Source organism: Zalophus californianus, chromosome 7, assembly GCF_009762305.2.
Source record: "Zalophus californianus isolate mZalCal1 chromosome 7, mZalCal1.pri.v2, whole genome shotgun sequence".
Lineage (NCBI taxonomy): Eukaryota > Metazoa > Chordata > Mammalia > Carnivora > Otariidae > Zalophus > Zalophus californianus.
This window is the reverse complement of record NC_045601.1, coordinates 34,152,432-34,179,210: the sequence shown is the minus strand read 5'-3', so window position 1 is coordinate 34,179,210 and position 26,779 is coordinate 34,152,432.

Sequence of the window (26,779 nt, the reverse complement as noted above, 5' to 3'; positions counted from 1 at the left end):
CATGACTCCACCAATCCAATTGGAAGCTGATAGTTTGTAATACACTACTACTAAAGTGTTCCTCACAGTCTGAAAACATGGTATTAGTTATCCAGGGGAAGATCAAGAGGCCTTTAAAGGGAAGGGAAAGAAGAGCTTGGTTTCCAGATTATAAATTTCTGTGATTTTTTTTTTTTTAAAGTCTGGTCAGCACAGTTCCACATTTAAGAGTTGATACTAGACACTCATGAAAGGAAAAAAAATTAAATTTCAGTCAGAGCTCTAAGATAGAAGTTACATTTTTTATATGAAAGAAAATAAGGACATCAACACATTGTCTATTACTGAACCACATACACACAGCCTTTGTGCATACGGCCTGGATGACAATCTCTGGGTTTTCTGTAGACTTTTTCCTTTTGTTCCTCCTGAGTTCCAGCAAACTGGGATGGGCTCCATTCCTATTCCCACTTAGGCTTTACTCATTTTATAGTCCTCTGAAGAATGTAGTACATGATGGAAAATGACTTTTCACAAGCCACTTCGAGATTGCTCAGCTTCTGGTACGTTCATGCCGGGCCATGGCAGAGAACATATTCTCCCCGAGACCAAGACAGTGTCCGGTTTGTCCATCTCCATCTGTTACTATGGAACTGATGGGTTTTTTAATCCTCTGATTTCCCAGTGTAATCAAACAGTTGATTACCAGAGAATTGGGGGCATCAGATCTAGTCTTGACCGTGGAGGGAAGCATGTCCTTTACCTCTAATACATCTTTTTGTGGATGCATCTTTTTACCCTTCATAATAGCTTAAAACTCGGCCTGATTGGCATGCCTGGGTGGTTCAGTCAGTTAAGCATGGCTCTTGATTTCAGCTCAGGTCATGATCTCAGGGTCCTGAGACTGATCTCCGCATGGGGCTCCACACTCAGTGGGGAGTCTGCTTCTCTCCCTCTCCCTCTGCCCCTCCCCTCGCTCGTGCATGTGTGCAATTTCTCTCTCTCTAAAATAAATCTTAAAAACAAAAACAAACCTCAGCCTGATTGGGAATTATAATATCTGCAGATGGTACTATTTTCTCCTTGTAAATGGGAAGGAGAGCCTCGAGATGTACATTGTCCACTACAGCAGCCACTAGTTTATATGTAAAATAATTAAAATTAAATAAAAAAATTCAGTGCCTAAATCACTGTAGGTATATTTGAGAGCTCAATAGTCACGTGTAGCTAGTGGCTGCTCTACAGGACAGCACCGATCTAGAACATGGAAATGGAAATATTTGTCATTGCAGAAAGCTGTTGGAGAGAACTGCTCTAAAACATACACAGAGGATTTCCTTTCCAGCAGCCACATTTGGCTGAGAAGAGATTCAACATCTTTTGACGAGGTGAAGATTTTGCAAAGTCATTTGCAAGAGTTTGGGGTGATAACCTGCAGGGACATGTCAGAGGAACAAAGGAGAGTTGTTCTTCGAGTAACAATAAAGATTTTATTTTGGGGGCGCCTGGGTGGCTCAGTCGTTAAGCGTCTGCCTTCGGCTCAGGTCATGATCCCAGGGTGCTGGGTTCGAGTCCCGCATGGGTCTCCCTGCTCAGCGGGAAGCCTGCTTCTCCCTCTCCCACTCCTCCTGTTTGTGTTCCCTCTCTCGCTGTGTCTCTGTCAAATAAATAAATGAAATCTTTATAAAAAAAGTTTTTATTTTGGTTACTGATATATATTCACTGTGGTCAGAACCTGACTGGCATATCAGGCATTTTTAGAGGCTATGTGGAGGGAAGGTGAGGAAGCAAAGAGAGACATGGTCATTGGCAGCAGATAGGGAAGAAAGCCAGGATGTCTAAAGAGGAGATGAGTAAGTGCACTATGGTGAGTGAAATATAACCCTCTTCTCCATCTGCCCCCCAAAATCCTGTATAAAATACACATTACTCACCAATACCTTGGGAGTTGAAAATGTTGTTTCTCTGAGTCTGCTCTAACATGAGTATGGTGCAGGTGTAATGTGTCCAATTACGTTCAGCTTCAACATGTCATTCCCTTGCGACTGGGTATCCTCTTTCTCCAAGGGCAATCTGTGCATGTCTTTTCCTTTTGACACTAAAGACTTTGGCTGGATCAGTACAAGGATAAATCCCCTCCCAGGTGTGCCAGTGTTGGACACATTCCCAGAGTCTTCCAACATGCAATTAATTTGAAATAAACTTGTTTTTTTCTTCTCGTTTAACAAATATTTATGTGCACATGATATGTCTGACACATCCCAAACCCTGTTCTAGGAGCTGGCTATATGACATTTGAACAAACCATATCCCTGTCACCAAATAGATTAAATCTCTTCTATTATGTCCTATCATCTACCCGACAACAGTTAAAGACATAACAAGTACTAAGTATGTTGCTTTACCTGTGCTGCATTTGATCATTTCTAGTGCCAAGCATGACAGCCCCAGAACCCAGCAAAAATATCTGTGGGCTGGTTAGATGAAAGGATAGATGGCCACGTAACTGGTGTCGTATACCCGGTAGGCTTTTGATCTATGTTTGTTGTTAAAGGCTACTCCAGAAGTAGGATGAAATTAAGTTCCTCTAAATTAGAATTGGCTTACTGACCATCTTAATTTAGGTCTCAGTGACAGAAATCATTCTATTGTAATAACTGAGGTATTGATATGCATTGTAAAAATGTCATTTTAATAGACACATACTAATGTGTAAAAATGAAAACTTTGGAGTTGGGGGAGCATAGCAAAATAGAGACTATAGTAAAATAGGGACTGAGTAGGAGGAGTATAGTAAAAAAGACACATATTAATAGTGTAAAAACGACAATTTTTGTGTTGGAGGAATTAGTAAAATAGGGCTTTTGGTGGGAGAATAAAGAGGTTCAAACTTTCTGAATGGCAATTTGGAAATATTTTTCAGTAATTCAAAGACATTTATACCATATGACCTAATAATTTCACTCCTAGTGACCCATTTTAAAGAAATACCTGTGAATGCAAGTGAAGGTCTGTCTATTTACTTAATGTAAGAGAGAATTATAAAGAACTTAAGCATCAATAATAAAGAAATGGCTGTTGGGGCACCTGGGTGTCTCAGTCAGTTAAGCAACTACCTTCAGCTCAGCTCATGATCCCAGGGTCCTGGCATCTAGCCCTGCGTCATCGGGCTCCCTGCTCAGCAGGGAGTCGGCTTCTCCCTCTCCCTCTCCCTGCCCTGCCCCCCAACCTGCTCATGCTCTCTCTCTAACTCAAATAAATAAAATAAAATAAAATAAAATAAAAAGAAATAGCTATATCAATTTTTATTCACTTATACTGCACCCCTACACACAAACACCCGAATACTAAATTGAGATTATGAATTATCTTTATTGTCTTCTTCAAAACTTTTATATTTTCCTATTTTGAACAATAAATAATATATTACAGTGATAATTTCTAAGAGTGTTAATATATAAGAGATATAAAGGAATAGTAAGAGATATGAGTTCAGTTTTAAATAACTATGATATCAGCTAGATTAACAAACTGATACTTTGTGCAGGTTTAATTTAAGGTAATTTTTGGGGTAATATTTTTAATTCCTTCCTGTTTGAATTATGGGTCATATGGGAGAGAGTGAATATTCTTCATCAAGAAGAGAGTCAGTTGGTAATTAGCTCTGTTTTTAAGGATGCTTTGGTCCTCTTGTTACTGAGCTACCAGAACATTTAGATAGAATAAAAGAAAATCTAAAAGAAACCGCTAAGGTAAGTAAAGCATAATACTTGGAAAAGTTGTAACTTTATTGTCCTCTATTAAAAATGTGAAACATTCTTAAATTTTTACATCTTTTATTAGGCCTTTTTCTGCAGTAGGAAATTTCTGTAGAAGAATTACATTATCTTCATATGAACCAAATTGTGTTTCTTCCCTTTTCTGAGATTTTTACCACAAACATATCTATGGATGTTCTTGTTACAGATTTATTTACCTAGCAATTCAGGTTTACAAAGTTTATGGAGCAACAACTTTAAGAAATGCCTTTGTTTCTCCTTAGGATGTTTGTCATAAAATTCTCTATCTCATAGTATATATGTTAACATTTCTTTTAAATAAAATTATTTATTTATTTATTTATTTATTTATTTATTTATTTATTTATTTAAGAGGGAGAGGGAAAGAGGAGGGGAAGGGCAGAGGGAGAGAGAATTTTAAGCAGGCTCCATGGTCAGTGCAGAGCCTGACATGGAGCTCAATCTCATGACCTTGAGATCATGACCCTGAACTCATGAACCTGAGCTGAAATCAAGAGTCAGATATTTAACCAACTTGAGCCACCCAGGTGCCCCTGTTTGCATGTCTGTAGAATAATCCCTACTGCTTTAGAGTGGTAGCAAACAGCTTTTGAAATTATCAATTCAGCTACTGGGGTACATTGGCCTAACAAAGCCCAATAAAATGGAGATAGAAGTCTAATCTTTACACTAGAGCTATGAAAATAGTCCTTATATACATATTTTGGGATCATTGTCAGCAAAGGTAAAGATATTGTTCATTCATATGGGAAATAATAACATTATTAAAGGAATATGCAAATTGATCTACATTATACCACAATGGTATAGTAACTGCAAAGGATATCAATGGAAGGTTATGCATGACATAAAAGTATTACCTTTTAGAAAAATATGTAAGTAAATTCAGTCCTGCCTCAAAAATATGCATCAAAATACTGGGTAGGATTTCATCTTCTTATGATTCTGTGAGGGACATTGGAAAAGTATGTTAAGTGGGCATGACAGTTCAAAGCAATAAAAGCTAAAGTGATTATTATTTGCTATGTCCAATTTACAATATATTTAAGCTAAAATATGTACTCTAATTGTATTTTTAATTTTTGTGTGTCAAGTGGTGTCATCAAATAGATAATGATAATCATTTTAATGAGTAAGAGAAGAAAATCACAGATTATTCTTGTGATCAGGAGAAACAAAAATAAAGAGAAGGGTTCACACAATAGTAATTACCTGAGCAGATGGATTCCTAATCCTAGAAATAAATATGCTAATTAAGCTACACTACAGAATGACAAGATATTATGGTCTTCTGAGTCTGGAGAAATTGTTATTCTAATTTACTAGTGTAACTTAATTCTCAGTATATTAAAAAGTACTTAATCAACCAAATCTTTTTTTAATGATCAAATTTATTTAGGCAGTTTTAATGTTTCTGTAAATCTCTTCCATGTGTGAGTTTCTATAGGGTCAGACTTTCTCATCAGTGATTTGTTTGATATTTGTATTTTTCATACAGCAGGATTGAGTTTTGTTATGTATCTACCAAGACACTCTTTTCTATACGCCATCAGTGGGGTTTTAATTGGAGAATCAAAGGTCATAGTGCTGACCTGTTCATACCTATCCTATGCTTTAGGCCTTATGCCTAAAAGTCTTTATTAATAATAGGAATTTACAATCCTTCGATTTAGATGAGTTACATATTTTGCTACTTCCATGACTAAGTATTTTGGAGGAAAGTAATGGGAAAATTTAGAAGAATGGGTGGAAGACAAAAGTTTGTGGAAATAAGTACATGTGAGAAAGAAGCAAGGAAGAAAGTATCATTATTTTCAAACTGACATGTGCATGAGAAGTTTGGAATTATCTAACTAGTAACTGGTCAACACAAAGTAGTTTTTGGAAGGTTACCTGAAATACATATAATTAGCATGACATTTCTTAGTGGTTGGATGCAAATCTTTATGGAAAACATAGATTTTTTTTTTTAAGATTTTATTTTTAAGTAATTCCTACACCCAACATGGGGCTCGAACCCACAACCCCAAGATCAAGAGTCACATGCTCCACCGAATGAGCCAGCCAGACACCCCAAAAGAAATAGATTTTTAGAGTAAAAAGAGTCATCTAGGAAAAAATTCCAGAGCTGATTTAATTTAGTTTCTAATTGTTTCCCAAAAATGTTTGTGTGTGGGAATATATGGATGGAGGGGAAGTGGTGTATGTTACTTTCCTATCCTTTTTCCTATATTTATATTTTAGTTGTAACCATGGTATGCACTTCTTTTATATCAAAAGGTATTTTAACTACATTTAAAAGTAGTAAATATTTAAGACAATTATGGAGGTGTAACTCGCCTCAGTTTTAATCTAATTCAACAAACATTTATTGAATAAACATAGGACTGGCAGTACAGAGCTATATAACCTTAAAAAATAACTGGTCCCAATCCCTTAGACTTGTTACTCAAACTGTGGTTCATGGACCAGACAGGTATTTTCCAGGAATTTTTAGATATACAAAATTTTAGGGGCACCTGAGTGGCTCAGTCAGTTACGTGCCCAGCTCTTGGTTTTGGCTCAGGTCATGATCTCAGCATCCTGGGATTCAGCCCCGCACTGGGCTGCATGCTTAGTGAGGAGTTGGCTTGAGGATTCTCTCCCTTTTCCTCTGCCCCTCGCCCTGTGCTCTCTCTCTCTTTCTAAAATAAATAGATTTTTTATTTTTATTTATTATTATTTATTTTTATAAAAAAAAATAAATAAATCTCAAAAAAAAAAAAAAGCTATACAGAATCTTTGGCTTCATCCCAGCCCCTCTAAACCAAAATCTGCCTTGTAACAAATTTTCCAGGTGAATCGAATGCATACTAAATTTTGAGAAGCACTATGTTAGAAGAACATAGTCTAAGGAAGGAAATAGACACTAATATTTTTTAAAAGGCAATAATTTTACAAGAAACAACACTATGGGACAGTAATAGAATCTAATTCTGCTTATAGAGATTTGTAATAGTTTTAACTCTGCTCTCACCTACGTTACACTTTCCACATAATACGTCAGCATATTCTAAAGTGTGTCCCTGGGTCAAATACAGCTGTGAAATGGTGCATAATCTATACTACTGCTTTGAGATGCCCTGTTCGCAACAGTACGTTAAAGGTTTTGAGAAGTCCTAAAATAAACGTCTGTTTTACATAAACCCAGGAATCCACTTAAATCCACTTAAATATTAAGTATAATATTTATACTTAAACATGCAAGTTTTTTCCTTGGGTGGTTCTACTCACGTACTACAGAACTTGCGTTCTATGGAATACACTTTGGTAAACAATGCATTTTATGAGTTGGCAACATTTTGCTCATGAATACCTTCCTAGGATTCTTCTGCTCTCCACTAGCATCTCTTTTTCTTTTTATGGTTATAAAGTATCTAGAATAAATTCAACCTTGAATATGGGTGCGAACAAAAAAATACAATTTAGCTGCAACACAATGTATATAATAATATAGAAAGGCTGAGGCAAATTAATTCAGCTGTTCTGTTAAAACTCATCCAGATCTGGATAGATAAAGTTGTCTTTGAACAAACAGTATGCGAAAGCCTAGCCTCCACATATCATTGAAATTAAGCCGGATCCTGCAAGTAATGAAAGGGAAGTTTTGGTTAACTACCAATAATGAATAATTCATTGGTGAGATTATGAATAAGAACAATCGTCATGACTAAAATAATGTTCCTGAAACTGACACAGCATTTGAAATAGGATAGTTTATAGATTCAGCTAAGAGACAAGTAGGTATATATTCTGTGCTGATAAATTGTTGAAATTCAAAACTTCCTTCAGGGAATAGATACATGGTTCTGTCAAATTAATAGTAAGGAGCTCTTAAAACTCAGAAATTCAAAGGCAATGGAGTCAAAGCACATGCCAAGGATTTTACAATTCTCAATTCTTTTAGCTGTTCAGACCTGCCATTTGTTTTGTGTTGTTGCTATTTAAAAATATTTTATAAGGTATTTTCTCTCTAATTATAAAAGGAAGATGTGCTCTCCTCTAACTTGGAAAATATTTTTTAGTGTAGAAAAGATTTTGAAAACAGAAGTCTACCTACCTGAGCTATTTGGTTATATGAAAATGCCTTTAGCTCTTTCATTGGCCCAAGATTCTTGTTTGTTTTAAAATGTTAATCTAGCCTAACAGGGCTTTCACAAATTTGTTATTCCTTGTATGGCAATAACAGTATAACTCCCATGAAAGGTAAAAGTCCCTGAGGTAAGAGCCCTTAGTGGATCAGAGGCCTGGCAGGACCACACAATTTCTTCACACAAAGACGCACAACCAGTGCAAAACCATGAGATAGAATTTCCAAGATGTTTAGCCACTATTATTTTGTATCTAAATTTTTTAACTCAAAGAAAAATCAAAGAAGGTTACCTCAAACATCATTTGGCAACCGTTCTCTGCGTAATCCAACCCTAGTTCTTAAAATTGAAATAGTGACCCAACTATTTTAGCAAATTCTTTTGGCCATTCCAGTATGCCAACCCTGACTCTCCTTGTCATTGATGTGGCATGGGCTATGTGACTGAATTGCCTAGGGCTTAGTAAATTTTGTGGTATTGTGAAGAAAATCCAAGGGATAAGTTGTTGTTGTTTTTCATAGAGAGAAAAGATCATTTCTACTTATACTGATAGCACGTCTTTCAGGTATCTTCTTTCTGATTCATTAAAAATGTGCATTTTTGAAAAGCGTCATTCAAAATAAAATATCAGTACTTTCTACATGTGTTTTCTGTATGAACCAAACAAAATTAGAAAAGAGTACACACTAAGACTTACGGATATGTAAGGGAAGTGGAAAATTAACCTGTAATAAAGGGAGCTAATGGTAATATAAATAATACTGATAGTATAAACAGATAATTGGCTTTGGGGAAAACAATATGGTGAAATGCTGCATTTCCACTTCTCATCATTAAGCATGACAATACTTAAATAAAAATTATTGCCAAATTACTGAAAAGCGGAAATGTAAAAATATTTGTAGTCAATACCTAGCTTAAGCTAGAGAAAAAGCTTTAGAAAAGTCCACCTTAACTGGGTTAGTTTTCTTACTAGATGAAAAATTGATGAATTCAGTTGTTCCATTTGTGGGAAGAAAAAAGTAAGTGAAATGAAATAGTGCTACTATAAAAATAGTAATGCCATTCATGTTGAAAGAGAACCAAAAGAATATGTCACAAATATATATCTAGTGTTTTATTCCATGCAATTTTAGAATGATGAACACTTTGAGCAGTCTTCTAGTCCAATTACCTGACCCACATAAAAAATATTTTGATGCCCCCACTTTATATATAAGTATTTATGTTGAACATAATACATACACATATGTTATAATATATTTGGGTATTATGCATATATACCTAAAGCAGCCCACCAATGTGATGTCAAGGGGAATTCCAACATAACTGAAAAAGAAAAAAAAAGCGGTGTTGTTCATTTTAAAAATATGCATTATTTTTTCCACATGAAGAAATACTTCTGTTTAGTCAGATCATATCCACATGACAAAGAGAAATTTTATTCACATTCATGAAATCAGGTAGCCCCAAAGCTGTACTTAGATCATAGTTTACAAAGTCATTTATTAAGTCAGATACCTGAAACTCCTCTTCTAGAAAAGACGTTATGGGGTGCCTAGGTGGCTCAGTTGGTTAAGCGACTGCCTTCGGCTCAGGTCATGATCCTGGAGTCCTGGGATCGAGTCCCGCATCGGGCTCCCTGCTCAGTGGGGAGTCTGCTTCTCCCTCTGACCTCCCCCCATGTGCTCTCTCTCTCTCATTCTCTCTCTCAAATAAATAAATAAAATCTTTAAAAAAAGAAAAAGATGTTATGAACTGTCAGGTTCCTGGGTCAGCACACAGAATTGATTTGAGTGTTATGTAACAGAGATGGTCCTAAGGCCATCCCAAATCCTTGATACCTGACTTTCTCTGGAGTTCTGAGCCACTGCACCCTGAAGTCAATTCTATTCAACTTAAAAGTATTTTCTTAAGTATTTTCTATGTGCCATGTGTTAGACCATTACCTTGTAACTTTTCTGGGTCTGGTACATATTGCTTATTTCAACCTTGAAGATTCAGCCACCCTATGCCCCAGAGCCCTTTTGCAACTATCCCATGGCTGTCTTCCATGTAAACTTAGCCCCAAAGTAAAATTGAGAATTTGAGATATGGGGTTTAGTGGTTCTGAAAGTTACTAAGGGAGGGCATGTGTCTGGGGACAAGGAGATTGATATACTAGCATTCTCTAATAACAGTGATGCTAGGATGTAACAATTCATTTGGAAATTGTGTATTCTTAAATTGGAGACTGACAAAGCCATTAGTAGATCACAGCACTTAAAAGAATGAGTAATTTAAGCTGCTAATAAATAATAATAACTTTGTATTATAACTTGTGGTTGATTCCCACCCATTCTTTGACTAGTATTTTTTTTTTAATAATGGAAGATGGGAAGGGCGAAAAGTTATAATAGAAGAGTAAATTTTGAATGGATGAATGAAGGAACGGATGAAACTGTCATTTACTGAGTAATTATTATATGCTTAGCCACTGTGTCAGACAATTTCTCATTCTCATCGAAAGGTCCCTAGGTCTCCCTGCTCCATAGAGGAGGCAACCAATGTGTATGATGTTGTGACTTCCCTTAAGACTACACACCTCATAAAAAGGTAGAACTGGAATTTGAATCCATTTTCTTTTGACTCCAAAGATCACAGGTAGAAACAGAACCCCTTAGTTTAAGAATGTGGTATTCTTGGTAGAATAACTATTATGGGGAAGTTTACAAGCCTGCCAGGATGGGTTTCCTCAGGGCCCTCTTCCCAGCCTTTGGTCAGTTTCCACCTCAAGAAACGGTTTTGGAAGAAGAGTATTCTGAATGGAGGCAAACCCTTTACAAGCTGATGACAAGTTGAACATGACAGGAGAATAGGAAACATCTACATTCAGTACAGTTTTGAATCGGAAGATGTAGCCAATCAAAAACCTCTCCCAGGAAGTGGTAGAAGAACTTAGTGGGGGAGGAGAAGTGAGGGGCGGGAAGGAGCACTAGCATCATCAGTTTTTATGCTTAAGCCATCAGAGGACAGTATGCATGTAACAAAGTTTTATTCTTGTGAAGCAATTTAGGTACAAACTCAGATTTAATATATTTTCTTTGTTTCCTTTATTTTATTTTGCTTACCAGTGGAAGTGATGACAACATGAAGAATAGTGACTGAAATAGCATAATCCCAGACCCATTCTTCTACAACCAGAACGAAAAGCAATCCGCAAACAAAGTAGGTGACCTGTGTTGAGACTAGAACAACTGCAAATAGAATGAAGAATATAATTCTTTGGAACTAGAGAAACTAACAATTTTGAAACACAATTAGTAACAGGACCATTACAACTTACTCTGCGAAGAAATTTTGGTAAGAATTTTCAAAAATATCCCATCTCTTAACAATTCCCAAATTTGGATGAGAACTTTTTAACATATTCTGTCTCTAATAACAGTATATAATTTGTTTCACATTCTTTGTACTCATCACTTTAAAGGTAAAATACAATAAAGAAAAGTTACCATGTAATCATACATGCTGATCTGTAATTGGATTGCAACTCTCCGTTTAAGATAAATTAAAAACTAATGAAAAATTCAGTTCTGAGCTTTCAGAAATGAAAAAAAGAAATGTAAGGGTTCAATGACTTATAATATTTCTTTGGTCCCAATTATTGCCTTACTTGGAAATGAGTTCCTTCGTGACTTTATAACAAAATGGCATGTTCAGATAGTCATCTGGGATACATAACTGGTAACAATGGATGAAAGGAAGTCTCATAAGTGACTTGTGTGGATGGAGGCACTCTTCTAAACCCACCCCGTTGTCTCAGAGTGGTCTCCCCAAACATGTATAAAGAGCTAGTTACTTATAGGTCAGGACCACAAATCTCTAAAAGCCTTGAACGTGCGAAGGGTCAACCTTTTGCCTCTTGTCTTTGATGTGGATCTTTAAGACTATAGTGGTTTCGAAGGAGAGATCCGTCAAACATATGTGACAAATACATGTGACATACCATCAAGGTCCCTTTGTAAAGATATCACTTTCTGTAAACATTACCTTTCTTTTCTTTTTAAACAAAAACTCAGCAAATGATTAGTATGTTCTTAAAATTCAGGAGTCAATGAATCTAGACAGGCAAACTCTCCATTTTTCAAAGCAAAATGTAAAATAATCACATTATATCATATCATGCTGGAGGTAATTTATTAACCAGCAAGCCAGTGATTGTCTCATGCTGAACAAGGCACTAGCTAAGTGAGCAAGTCCCAAGTGCCATTCTTTTGAAAGGCCTTATACTTTCTCCTCCTCAATTTGGTTTAATTTCACTTACCAGTTTCAAAAAGTTGAAGGGAGAATTCATACCATCTCCTTTTTTTATCACATGGGAACAAAGTTCAGTTCAGCATGTCCTGTTCCCTAAAATCGAGGCTGTGGAAGGAACTGCTGTATCACATTGACCCCACCTCTTCTCACCACATGGCCACCTCTACTTCCATCAGTGGCTCACAGAGCCTCCAGATTATTCTAGTGAAATAAAAGATGCCTCTTTTATCAGTACTGACAGATTTTATAGGTTAACTTGCAGATGCTTGGAGACGTTGATTTTAGTCTTGAACAAGTTGTATTTGCCTATATTGATAAAAAAGGCTTATGCTTTGTTTATAATATGAAAGAAAGCATGATTTAAAAGAAGTAGTACAAAATTTAAAGTCAGGATACCAGTGTTAGAGTTTTGCCTTAGAGCTTAGGAGTTATAAAACCTCGAGTACAATTTTAACCTCTGGGTCAGTCTTGCTTTTTTCTCTGTAATTGGGAAATGGAGTGCTATCTTATCTACCTCAAGAAATTGTTGGGAGGATTTTAATTTAAAATGAAAGCAATTTGTAACCTATTTTCTGCAATGCAAAAGAAAGATATTAGTAATCAAAATGTTTTAACTAGACTTAAACTTTCCAGTGTCCTTGCTAAACCTACTCTCCTGGGTGACAAAAATCATTGAAACAGACAAGAAACTTGACCCTAACTACATGCCCAAGGCTCTGAGATTACTCTTACACTTTATCTCCAAGATTAAAGTCTAAATTCTCAAAGTAACAACTTTGAAGAGTTATGGCAGTTATCTCCCCAAGCCCAAAATTAAAGATCTAATAGGCTAAGGTTTTATTGATATCTTTGTACAAATGTTAGTGTTTTGTGAGAGGAGAGAACAATATAAACTGTGCCAGGCATCCTGGGGATCTTCACTAATCTCCGCTATGTAAAAACACAGCCTTTCCAATAAGCTGTGTCATTCCTATCTTTCATTGACTAACCCAAAGGCAAGAATTAAATAGTAACAGTTGAGTTTTAAATCCCCTCCCAAAAAACACACATACAGCCCTTACTTAATTCTTTATTGTGACTATTTCCTTATCAATTGTGGATAGTTTTGATAGAAAATAAGTTAATTCTATCTTCAATAGGAAAGCACATAAAGAGAAAGTTAAGATAGAATGTTGGACCTCTTGTGTCTCATTAGAATGAAAGTCTCTTTTTCCTAACATATTCTTTGTCTATCCAAAATTGAATCGATAATAGCACCAAACAAGGTTACCCATTTGAGGGGGTTGTTCTGAAACTTTTTAATTTGAATTCAGTAATTTTGACTGACCAAGTTTCCTGTACAAGTCATATTCAAAAATCTGGTTTTTCTCGCTGGAGGCAATTTTTGTATATTTGCATATTTGTTCCAAAAAACATGTCCAGTGGTTTTCTAAAGAATTGTAACATTTAAAAAATCCACAATTCATTAAAAAAAAAAGAGTAGGAAGAAATTTAACAGACTGTTAAGAATAATTATGTTTAGAAAGTAAGTTTGTGATTGAATTTCTTCTTTTTCTCCTCCCTACCTATAGGTATTTTATAAGCTTTCATTAATTATATGTGTATTATTTTATAATGGAAATAACATTAAAATCTCATTTTTCTAAAGATGAGATGAACTCACCATGAATCCCCCCAAAACAAGTATGTTTGACATATATTCAATACAAGTAGCTGTTATTATTAACATACATAAGGCTTATGAATGTAGTAGCTATTAATTAATAATTATTTTTTCAACCAAAATTATGAATTTAAAAGAGATAAATTTTTTCTTAGTATACTCTCACATATTACTTTTCCTTTGGAACATGTTTTTTTTTTTTTCCCCCATTTTGGAAAGAAAAATCAAACTAAGCAGAAATGTACAAAGCAGAAAATGAAAGTCCTCTGTCATCCCAGCTGGGAGATAACAGTTTGTTGCATAATTCTCCAGATTTCTTACCACTGACACCATGTATTTTACTCTCTTCTACAAAAATGAATAATTACACTACACAAACACAATTGTCGTCTTCATTTTCCATGCCATATCTCATGAGAATTTCTCTACATTAATATATTAAATCAGTCTTCTTCCTCATCTTTGAAAAATATTTAATGTGCAAAAAATTTACCTACAAGATCACCAAATAAACATATATATATATAATATATAATAATTCTATTCAATTATTCCACTGTTCCATCCTATCCCATCTTTCACGAATAGCCGCTTTAAAATTTGTGATGGCATTTTTCCACATTAATTTTTGAAGTCTGATATAAGATACAGATGGCTGAGAGGAAGGCCTGATATGTTGTAAATTTTTATAAAACAAAAACTATTTTGTTTTTTGAGGCATTTAACTCGCTAATTGACAAAAATTGGAAATTAAAACCAATTACCTTTATAATTTGTGTTGAGCCATCAGGGGTTTGTTTTGAAATCAAATGGTGCCAGGACATCCAACTCATACACCCTGAAGATGTTGCAAATGAAAATAGTTTACTCCGGGGGAGGCAGTTCATAACTTCGCACATCAAGGCTTTGAATATCGCTTTTCACATGGTAAGTCATTAGCTTTTCCCACATTGTGGCACATTTAGAAGCTGGCTGACTTGCATGGCAGCCAAATAATCTTTTTACCCACATTGTCTTATTTGTCCAGTTAAGTCCCCCAAGTGGACTTCATCATTGTGTTTTAGCCCTTAGCTCTCATCTTGAAAGTCCTTTCCATCAAACGTGGGAGGAGAAGGCAACCTAATCCTGTGGCAAGAGCATTGGCACAGAAATAAACCAGACCCAGATTCCAAACCTGATGGTGTTGGGAAACTGTGAATTTGGGCAAGTCAGTTCCATTTGGAGCTGAACTTCAGTGTCTTTTCTGTAAATTGAAAAGGTTAATCTCTCAGCTCTCTTCCTGTTGTAAAATCTGAGTCTATAAATACACACCCTCTACTGTGCCTGTTTGTAGTTGTGTGCCGCTGGTCAATCAGTTAGCTGCCTCCTGGAGCTTTAAGGCCCAAGAACTTAAAATTCCTCTCCTCTGACTCACATTAACTACAAATCCCTGAAATCAGCCCTGAAGATTCTTAGCTCTTCCCTGCTCCAGGCCATGGCCTCACCATCTCCAGTCCCAGGAACAGCTGAGATTGTGTGTGAGCAGCAGATGCTTCCTCAGTGGGTTTGCCTGCAAGCATGCTGAATAACATTCTTCCCATTGCAAAAGTTGGGATAATTATTTTTGGTTACTAATTTGCATATTGAAACCAAAGGGTCCTAACTCCTCACTTGTATAATAAAATTAAATTATATAAACACTCGACTTCTTAGAAATTATTTGTAAATCTTCATGATGTATTTCAAGGCAATCAATGTATTGGTGACCTAAATTTGTAGAGGCAAAATTCAACCATAGCCAGACAAAAAAAATTACCTGGAAAAAAAATGCCTCACACTTACATAGAAATATCACTGAAAATACACATTTTACTTTGTCCTCATAATAATCCTCTTTTGATCAATTACTTCCATTTGACAAATGAGGACAAATAAGAGAAGCTCTATGGCTTGGTTAAGATGTTCCCAGAAAGTTAGTAAGAACCTGGGCCAGAAGTTAGGTCTCCTGACTTGGGTCCAAGAGATATTTCCAAGTACATATCAGAAAATATTTAAATTTGATATAGATTATCTCTAAACTCCCTTATAATTCAAATTTGCTCTGCTTCACTACCAGCCCAGGGAGTAAGAGCTTCATTTTCTTTCCATCACCATCTTCCGAAGAAGTAAGAGAACGGTCCTGTCTGGTCCTATCTATCCACATCATTTCATGATTGTTACCTCGATAATCTTCAAAGATGGCACATTTGCTATCTTTCCTTTAAAAAGGTACGAAAATATACCATTTTTAAAACATTGCATCCTCTATTCCACAAAGGGCATGTCAAGTATCAAATAGAAACTCCTTTCATATTCACTCTTAGCTTTTTAATTTTGCTTGAAGGCAACTTACTTGAGCATCATGCAGCACATGCCCAGAACTGCATATTACATGGTGTAAAAGAGGATGACACACATAAGAAGATTCTGCAAAACAAGCTGCGGAGAACACAGGCGTGAGCACCAAGAGCCTGGGCTTTTTCACATGGTTGTTGGTAACAAGCCTGACAAACAAAAGACGATGGATGAGCCCTCAATAGCGTTGGCTCGCTTTGTTTTGCTTGGAGACACACGGGGTGGGAAGGACTTCCAAGTTCACAATGAAAGTTTTTCTGACTGGAAAGCCTGGCATGGTCCACATTTGCACCAAGGATTAATGCAGTACAAAAATCCCTATCACTTACCTTTCATCTGCCACAACACACTCCCTACACGCTAACGTTTACAATTTAATTTGACAAAATGATCTTAAATCGCAGCTATTATAGTAGTCAAAATAGAAGAACAACTGAGAAATTTTGAAAAGTGTGAACAAAAAAGTACGTAATAACACAGTAATAATTAAACCTGTGTGCAGGAATTTACAGAGCAATTGACTGAAACACAATAGACGGTCCTAAAATGGCCTCTGACACAAATGAGACTTTTGAAGGAAGCACTGCAGATTAATGGGGACCAGATGGATTACTCAACAAACAGTGTTGTGAAAATTGTCTAACTTCTAGACAGAAAAATCCCATTAGATTCCAGTCTTATACCAGACACCAAAATAAACTTGAAATGGATTAAAGTCTTAAATGCCAAGAAGTAAAATGGGAGAAAATAGTTGCAATATATATTATGAGCCAAGGATTGATATCCACAGTACATAAGCACATACAAATAAAAAAAGACAAACAAACCAAGAGAAAAATGGACAAAGTATATAAATAGGCGGTTCACATGAATAAACATTTAAAAAGCCAATAAACAATTGAAAATGTCTGAACCTCGCTATTCATCTTTCGAAATATATTCTTATGAATATAATAAAAATGTCAGCATTTCTTTTTTTTTTTTTTTTTAAATGTCAGCATTTCACATGGAAATTTCCCAGTTTATTCTTTTCCCTTTTTATCTTTTTAAAAGTCTTCTTGTTTGGTCAACACTTTAACACTTTAGCATTATTCATTTTCTCTGAATGACCAATTCACCAAATTTACCAAATCTTTTAATTGGCCTGGGTACAGAAGAGCCTCCCACTAGATGCAGGAAGAGAAGAGTGTTAGCAAAGAGCACACCACAACCATTTGGCTGAATGGACCATGTTTACAGACTTACCAAGAACTTACTCCTTTCAACTATCTAAAAATGGGTGGATTGTCTGGCCTAAGAGAACCGGAGGAAATCAGGACTAAGGGGTTCTAGCACCTTTGGAATCCCAGCCCCCCACCCTGCCCACACTCATCCCATCCCTAGCCCCTCCTACTCTTTGTCTGTAGTCTCCCCTTTGCCAAGTCTCTTCTCCCTCTGCCCATCATTCTCATCCCCCCTTTGCCCTTCAGTATCTCCCACACCAGGCTGCCTGACCGCCCCTCCCTCAGGACCCTTAGTCTCTTCCTAGCTTCATTCTTTTATTTATTCACTTATTTTATTTTATTAGTTTAAGTTGAAGTATATTTGACATATAATATTGTGTAAGTTTAAGCTGTACAACATGTTGATTTGATACATTTATATACTGTAATATGAGTGCCATTGTAGTGATAGTTAGCACTTCATCCTGTCTCATAATTATTTCTTTTTTGTGGTTGGAACAATTAAGATCTAGTCTGTTAGCAAGTTTGATGATTATAATGCAACATTGTTGTCTATATTCTCTCTCCTGTGCATTCGATATCTAGGACTTACTACTAGCTGCAAGTTTGTACCCTTAACACCTCAAGTTTCTTTAAGACCTGGAGAGCCTTGTCGTTTCATGATGGCTAACACAATCCTTTTTAAGGGAATAAGTAAAAGGATGAGACCTTCTCACAGCTCTCTTTCTCTTATTAGAGCATAAAAAACTTTCCTAGAAACCCTCATCAGATGTCCCAATATGTCTCACTGACCATCAATTGGGGTCATGTCGTCACTTCCTGAAAAACTGCAAAGAGTAAAGGGGTCTACCCTGATGGGTTTAGAACATTGGGACTCTGCTCCCAGGGCTTGGCACCTACTGCTATAAAATAAGAATTATTAGCAATTATTAGCAAGGAAGGAAAAAGGGGAGCAGGGTCTACTACAAGGTAGAAAACTCACAGTGTCTTCCAAGTGGTGGAATCAATATGGAAACATTGATTTGTAGAGAAGATTATTTAGAGGTCAAGAGAACATGTGCAAGTTTTACCTGAGTTGAAGGTCCAACTATTGTGCCCACATTTAAGTTGGTTGAATTTCTTCCCAACTGTGGGGATAAGAATCTGCTGATGGAAGATGGGTATGTGATAGGCAACAACATTTGTGCTTCTGCAGCCTTAAAATTTTCCTAAGGGTCATGTGTCTTTGGGATTGCTTTCCTCTTTATTCTATATATCAATATCAATTTGTTTTTCTTTTAATTTGAGCATTAATAGTCTTTAGTTGAAATATTTCTAGATGATTCCTTCAATTCAATGCAATCCAAAATAAGATAAATAATATATAGTCTCTATACTAATATACATACATGAAATTATTTTTATTTCTATTTAATATTAAAATTTAAATAATTTTAAATATATTCACTTGCTATAAAATTTTACTTTTATAATCTAAACAGGATTGTGATACATCCTTAGAAAACACACAAGTACTAATATGTGTAAGACACTTGTAGCTATTCTTTAAAAAAATGAAATCATGATTTGTGGGAGAACATATTTATTGACAAATTTTACATTTGGTATGTCTACTTTTCCCCCAAATTTACAAAACACTATATATAAATAGAATTACACATTTTAAAGTTATTTTAAAAGAAATATTTTAAAAAGCAAGGCATAATTTTTGAAAATAATTACCTATTTTTCCACATGAATAACAGATTTAGATTTTTCTTTTTTTTAAATTTTTTATTGTTATGTTAAACACCATACATCACATTATTAGTTTTTGATGTAGTGTTCCATGATTCATTGTTTGTGCATAACACCCAGTGCTCCACGCAGAACGTGCCCTCTTTAATACCCATCACCAGGCTAACCCATCCCCCCACCCCCCTCCCCTCTAGAACCCACAGTTTGTTTTTCAGAGTCCATCGTCTCTCATGGTTCGTCCCCCACTCTGACTTACTCCCCTTCATTCTTACCCTCCTGCTATCTTCTTATCTTTTTTCTTAACATATGTTGCATTATTTGTTTCAGAGGTACAGATCTGTGATTCAACAGTTTTGCACAATTCACAGCGCTCACCATAGCACATACCCTCCCCAATGCCTATCACCCAGCCACCCCATCCCTCCCACCCCCCCCACTCCAGCAACCCTCAGTTTGTTTCCTGAGATTAAGAATTCCTCATATCAGTGAGGTCATATGATACATGTCTTTCTCTGATTGACTTATTTCACTCCGCATAACACCCTCCAGTTCCATCCACGTCGTTGCAAATGGCAAGATCTCATTCTTTTTGATGGCTGCATAATATTCCATTGTGTATATATACAACATCTTCTTTATCCATTCATCTCTCGATGGACATCTTGGCTCTTTCCACAGTTTGGCTATTGTGGACATTGCTGCTATAAACATTGGGGTGCACGTACCCCTTCGGATCCCTACATTTGTATCTTTGGGGTAAATACCCAGTAGTGCAATTGCTGGATCGTATGATAGCTCTATTTTCAACTGTTTGCGGGACCTCCATACTGTTTTCCAGAGGGGTTGCACCAGCTTGCATTCCCATCAACAGTGTAGGAGGGTACCCCTTTCTCCACATCCCTGCCAACATCTGTCGTTTCCTGACTTGTTAATTTTAGCCATTCTGACGGGTGTGAGGTGGAATCTCATTGAGGTTTTGATTTGGATTTCCCTGATGCCAAACAATGTTGAGCACTTTTTCATATGTCTGTTGGCCATTTGGATGTCTTCTTTGGAAAAATGTCTGTTCATGTCTTCTGCCCATTTCTTGATTGGATTATTTGTTCTTTGGGTGTTGAGTTTGATAAGTTCTTTATAGATTTTGGATACTAGGCCTTTATCTGATATGTCATTGGCAAATATTTTCTCCCATTTTGTCGGTTGTCTTTTGGTTTTGTGGACTGTTTCTTTTGCTGTGCAAAAGCTTTTTATCTTGATGAAATCCCGATAGTTCATTTTTGCCCTTGCTTCCCTTGCCTTTGGCGATGTTTCTAGGAAGAAGTTGCTACGGCTGAGGCCGAAGAGGTTGCTGCCTGTGTTCTCCTTTAGGATTTTGATGGACTCCTGTCTCACGTTTAGGTCTTTCAACCATTTGGAGTCTATTTTTGTGTGTGGTGTAAGGAAATGGTCCAGATTCATTCTTCTGCATGTGGCTGTCCAATTGTCCCAACACCATTTGTTGAAGAGACTGTCTTTTTTCCATTGGACATTCTTTCCTGCTTTGTCGAAGATTCGTTGACAATAGAGGTGAGGGTCCATTTCTGGGCTCTCGATTCTGTTCCATTGATCGATGTGTCTGTTTTTGTGCCAGTACCATACTGTCTTGATGATGAGAGCTTTGTAATAGAGCTGGAAGCCCGGGATTGTGATGCCGCCAGCTTTGCTTTGCTTTTTCAACATTCCTCTGGCTATTCGGGGTCTCTTCTGGTTCCATACAAATTTTAGGATTATTTGTTCCATTTCTTTGAAAAAAGTGGATGGTATTTTGATGGGGATTGCATTGAATGTGTAGATTGCTCTAGGCAGCATTGACATCTTCACAATGTTTGTTCTTCCAATCCATGAGCATGGAACGTTTTTCCATTTCTTTGTGTCTTCCTCAATTTCTTTCATGAGTATTTTATAGTTTTCTGAGTACAGATCCTTTGCCTCTTTGGTTAAATTTATTCTTAGGTAGCTTATGGTTTTGGGTGCAATTGTAAATGGGATCGACTCCTTGATTTGTCTCTCTTCTGTCTTGTTGTTGGTGTACAGGAATGCCACTGATTTCTGTGCATTGATTTTATATCCTGCCACTTTACTGAATTCCTGTATGAGTTCTAGCAGTTTTGGGGTGGAGTCTTTTGGGTTTTCCACGTACAGTATCATATCATCTGCAAAGAGCGAGAGTTTGACTTCCTCTTTGCCGATTTGGATGCCTTTGATTTCTTTTTGTTGTCTGATTGCTGTGGCTAGGACTTCTAATACTATGTTGAATAGCAGTGGTGAGAGTGGACATCCCTGCCGCGTTCCTGACCTTAGGGGAAAAGCTCTCAGCTTTTCCCCATTGAGAATGATATTCGCTGTAGGTTTTTCATAGATGGCTTTTATGATATTGAGGTATGTACCCTCTATCCCTATACTCTGAAGAGTTTTGAGACACAAAGGATGCTGTACTTTGTCAAATGCTTTTTCTGCATCTATTGAGAGGATCATAGGATTCTTGTTCTTTCTTTTGTTAATGTATCGTATCACGTTGATTGATTTGCGGATGTTGAACCCACCTTGCAGCCCAGGGATAAATCCCACTTGGTCATGGTGAATAATCCTTTTAATGTACGGTTGGATCCTATTGGCTATGATTTTGGTGAGAATTTTTGCATCCATCTTCATCAAGGATATTGGTCTGTAATTCTCCTTTTTGGTGGGGTCTTTGTCTGGTTTTGGGGTCAAGGTAATGGTGGCCTCATAAAATGAGTTTGAAAGTTTTCCTTCCATTTCTATTTTTTGGAAAAGTTTCAGGAGAATAGGTATGAATTCTTCTTTAAATGTTTGGTAGAAATTCCCCTGGGAAGCCATCTGGCCCTGGGCTTTTGTTTGTTGGGAGATTTTTGATGACTGCTTCAATTTCCCTAGTGGTTATAGGTTTGTTCAGGTTTTCTATTTCTTCCTGGTTCAATTTTGGTAGTTGATACATCTCTAGGAATGCATCCATTTCTTCCAGGTTATCTAATTTGCTGGCATAGACTTGCTCCTAATATGTTCTTATAATTGTTTGTATTTCTTTGGTGTTGGTTGTGATCTCTCCTCTTTCATTCATGATTTTGTTGATGTGGGTCATTTCTCTTTTCTTTTTGATAAGTCTGGCCAGGGGTTTATCAACCTTGTGAATTCTTTCAAAGAACCAGCTCCTAGTTTCGTTGATCTGTTCTACTGTTCTTTTGCTTTCTATTTCACTGATTTCTGCTCTGATCTTTATTATTTCTCTTCTCCTGCTGGGTTTAGGCTTTATTTGCTATTCTTTCTCCAGCTCCTTTAGGTGTAGGGTTAGGTTGTGTATTGGAGACCTTTCTTGTTTCTTGACAAAGGCTTGTATTGCTATATACTTTCCTCTTAGGACCGCCTTTGCTGTATCCCAAAGATTTTGAACAGTTGTGTTTTCATTTTCATTGGTTTCCATGAATTTTTTAAATTCTTCTTTAATTTCCCGGTTGACCCATTCATTCCTTAGTAGGATGCTCGTTAGCCTCCAAGTATTTGAGTTCTTTCCGACTTTCCTCTTGTGATTGAGTTCTAGTTTCAAAGCACTGTGGTCTGAAAATATGCAGGGAATAATCCCAATCTTTTGGTACCGGTTGAGACCTGATTTGTGACCTAGGATGTGATCTATTCTGGAGAATGTTCCATGGGCACTAGAGAAGAATGTGTATTTCATTGCTTTGGGATGGCATATTCTGAATATGTCTGTGAAGTCCATTTGGTCCAGTGTGTCATTTAAAGTTTTTATTTCCTTGTTGATCTTTTGCTTAGATGATCTGTCCATTTCAGTCAAGGGGGTGTTAAAGTCCCCCACTATTATTGTATTGTTGTCAATGTGTTTCTTCGCTTTGGTTATTAATTGCCTTATATAACTGGCTGCTCCCATGTTAGGGGCATAGATATTTACAATTGTTAGATCTTCTTGTTGGATAGACCCTTTAAGTAGGATATAGTGTTCTTCCTCATCTCTTATTACAGTCTTTGTTTTAAAATCTAATTTGTCTGATATAAGGATTGCCACCCCAGCTTTCTTTTGGTGTCCATTAGCATGGCAAATTGTTTTCCACCCCCTCACTTTCAATCTGGGGTGTCTTTGGGTCTAAAATGAGTCTCTTGCAGACAGCATATTGATGGGTCTTATTTTTTAATCCAATCTGATTAGCCTGTGTCTTTTGATTGGGCCATTTAGCCCATTTACATTCAGGGTAACTATTGAAATGTATGAATTTAGTGCGATTGTATTGCCTGTAAGGTGACTGTTACTGTATATTGTCTCTGTTCCTTTCTGATCTATGCTGCTTTTAGGCTCTCTCTTTGCTTAGAGGACCCCTTTCAATATTTCTTGGAGGGCTGGTTTCATGTTTGCAAATTCCTTTAGTTTTTGTTTGTCCTGGAAGCTTTTTATCTCTCCTTCTATTTTCAATGACAGCCTAGCTGGATATAGTATTCTTGGCTGCATATTTTTCTCGTTTAGTGCTCTGAAGATCTCATGCCAGTCCTTTCTGGCCTGCCAGGTCTCTGTGGATAGGTCTGTTGCCAATCTAATGTTTCTACCATTATAGGTTACATATATCTTCTCCCGAGCTGCTTTCAGGATTTTCTCTTTGTCTCTGAGACTCGTAAGTTTTACTATTAGATGTTGGGGTGTTGACCTATTTTTATTGATTTTGAGAGGGGTTCTCTGTGCCTCCTGGATTTTGATGCCTGTTTCCTTCCTCACATTAGGGAAGTTCTCTGCTATTATTTGCTCCAATATACCTTCTGCCCCTCTCTCTCTCTCTCTTCCTCTTCTGGGAGCCCAGTTATTCTAATGTTGTTTCATCTTATCGTATCACTTATCTCTCGAATTCTGCCCTCGTGATCCTGTAGTTGTTTATCTCTCTTTTTCTCAGCCTCTTTATTTTCCATCATTTGGTCTTCTATATCGCTGATTCTCTCTTCTGCCTCATTTATCCTAGCAGTTAGTGCCCCCATTTTTGATTGCACCTCATTAATAGCCTTTTTGATTTCGACTTGGTTAGATTTTAGTTCTTTTATTTCTCCAGAAAGGGTTTCTCTAATAACTTCCACGCTTTTTTCAAGCCCAGCTAGTATCTTTAAAATCATGATTCTGAACTCTAGGTCTGACATCATACTAATGGCCGTATTGAGTAGGTCCCTGGCTGACGGTACTACCTCTTGTTCTTTTTGCTGAGGTGATTTTTTTCGTCTTGTCATTTTGTCCAGAGGAGAATAGATGAATGAGAGAACAAAATGCTAACAGGTTAACAATGTCCCCAGCAAATATACTCTATACAAATCAGAAAAGACCTGAAACCAGGGGAAAAGAAAGGGAAAGAAAGAAAAAAGAAAGAGAAAAAAAACACAAAAAGAAAAAGATAAAAACAAAAACAGAACAATAGAAAAAAACCAGAATATGATCAAATATGATCAAGCTAGTGCACAGATCAGTGCCACACACTAGATTTTGCGCATATTTTGGTCTGTTAGAAAAAAGTGCCCCTTATAATTTTAAAGGAAGAAAGACATATATGTACAAAATAAGGGTTGATACAATGGAGGGATGGAAGATGACTGTAAACATAAAAATTATAAATGATTTTATAAAAGGAATTGATAAGATAAGAAGTTGTTTGAAAAAAGAAAGAAGATTTAAAAAAAAAAGAAAAAAAAAGGGAGAGAATGTGATCAGGCAGGAGACTAGAACTAAGCCATACACGACTGATTTAGGGTATATTTTGATCTGTTAGAAGAAATTGTATCTTAAAATTTTAAAGAGAGATCAACTTATATATATATATTCCAAAAATAAGGGTAACTACTATGAAGGGACAAAATATGACTCTAAAAATGAAAAATAAAAAATGTTTTTTTTAAAAAGGGATTGATAAGTTGTTGGTTGAAAAAGGGAAAAAGAAAAATAAAAAAAACAGTTAAAAAATTAACTTTGAAAAACTAATGAATCATAGTAAAAAAAGCCATGAATTCTATGTGCAGTGTTCCCCTAGCGCTGGAGTTCTCCCGTTCTCCTTAATCGGTAAACTTGGTCTTGGCTTGCTGGCTGTTCCTGCTGATCTTCTGGGGGAGGGGCCTGTTGCCGTGGTTCCCAAATGTCTTTGCCGGAGGCGGAATTGCCCCGCCCTTGTTGGTCAGGGCTATGCAAGCTGCTCGGGTTTGCTCTCAGGAGCTTTTGTTCCCTGCAAGCTCTCGGTACAGCTTTGGAGGACCAGGGTGAAAATGGTGGCCTCCCAATCTCCACCCGGAGGAGCTGAGAACTCGGGGCCCCGCTCCTCAGTGCGCCCCCAGAGAAAAGCAGTCACTCCCGCTCCCGTCTCCCCGGTCTCTGGCCGCACTCCGTGCTCACCTGGCCTGTGACCGAGCGTTTCTATCTCTGGCACCCGACCCCGTGTGGAGTCTCCAAACCCAGCAGATCCCTGCGGTGTGCTCCCGCGCTGCTCCTCCCGGGGAGGAAGGGGAGTCTCCCCGGATCTGCCGCTTGTTGGGTCCCTGCTGGAGGAGCAGTGGCCTGACTGGGCCGTGGATCACAGTTTATGGCAACCCCGGGCTGAGAGCCCGCGCCTCGGCTCCGTCTCTGCAGCCGGCTTCCCCGCTCCGATACCTGGGAGCTCTGCCGCACTCAGGCACCCCCGGTCTTTCTGTGTCCCCGAGGATCCTGAGACCACACTGTCCCGCGAGGGTTCCACCCCCCACTTAGCCACTGGAGCGACGCCCCTCAGCGGAGCCGACTTCTAAAAGTTCTGATTTTGTGCTCCGCAGCTCTATCACTTGTCAGAAGCGGCCGACGGAGGCCCCCTCCCCCGCCGTCTATCCTCCCGAATATCGCCTCGGATTCACTTCTCCGCACGTCCTACCTTCCAGTAAGTGGTCGCTTTTCTGTTCAGAGAGTTGTTGCTACTCTCCTCTTTGATCTCCTGTTGAGTTCGTAGCTGTTCAGAATGGTTTGATCCCTATCCAGCTGAATTCCTGAGACCAGACGAAATCCAGGTCTCCTACTCCTCCCCCATCTTACTCCCCCCCATATTTAGATTTTTCAAATAATAATTTTCCTATAAGAAAATTCAGTTGCCTCTAGTAACTTCTTCCTATAATCTATACTCTACACAGCTTGCAAAAGTAACTTTCTAAAAGGCAATCAGACCATGACATTCCCCTGCTGGATATCCTCCGATGGCCCCACAGTCATCAGGATTCATTCATCCATTTTTTTCATTTGACAAATAATCACTGGGCTGAGTGGCAATGCAGAGTGAATTGGATGTGGTCCCAAGCCCAGAAACTCAGTGTAGCAGTGTTTCTCAAATGGATAAGTATCAGACTCCCCTTGAGGACCTGTTAAAACACAGATTTCTGGGCCCCAGTCCCAGAGTTTCTGATTCAGTAGGTCTGAGGTGGGACCCAGAAATTTGTGTTTCTGACAAGATCCCAGGGGGATGCTGGGTCTTCTGTTTCTCTGACCACACTCTGAGGACCACTGAGCTAAAGGCAAGAATGATGAAT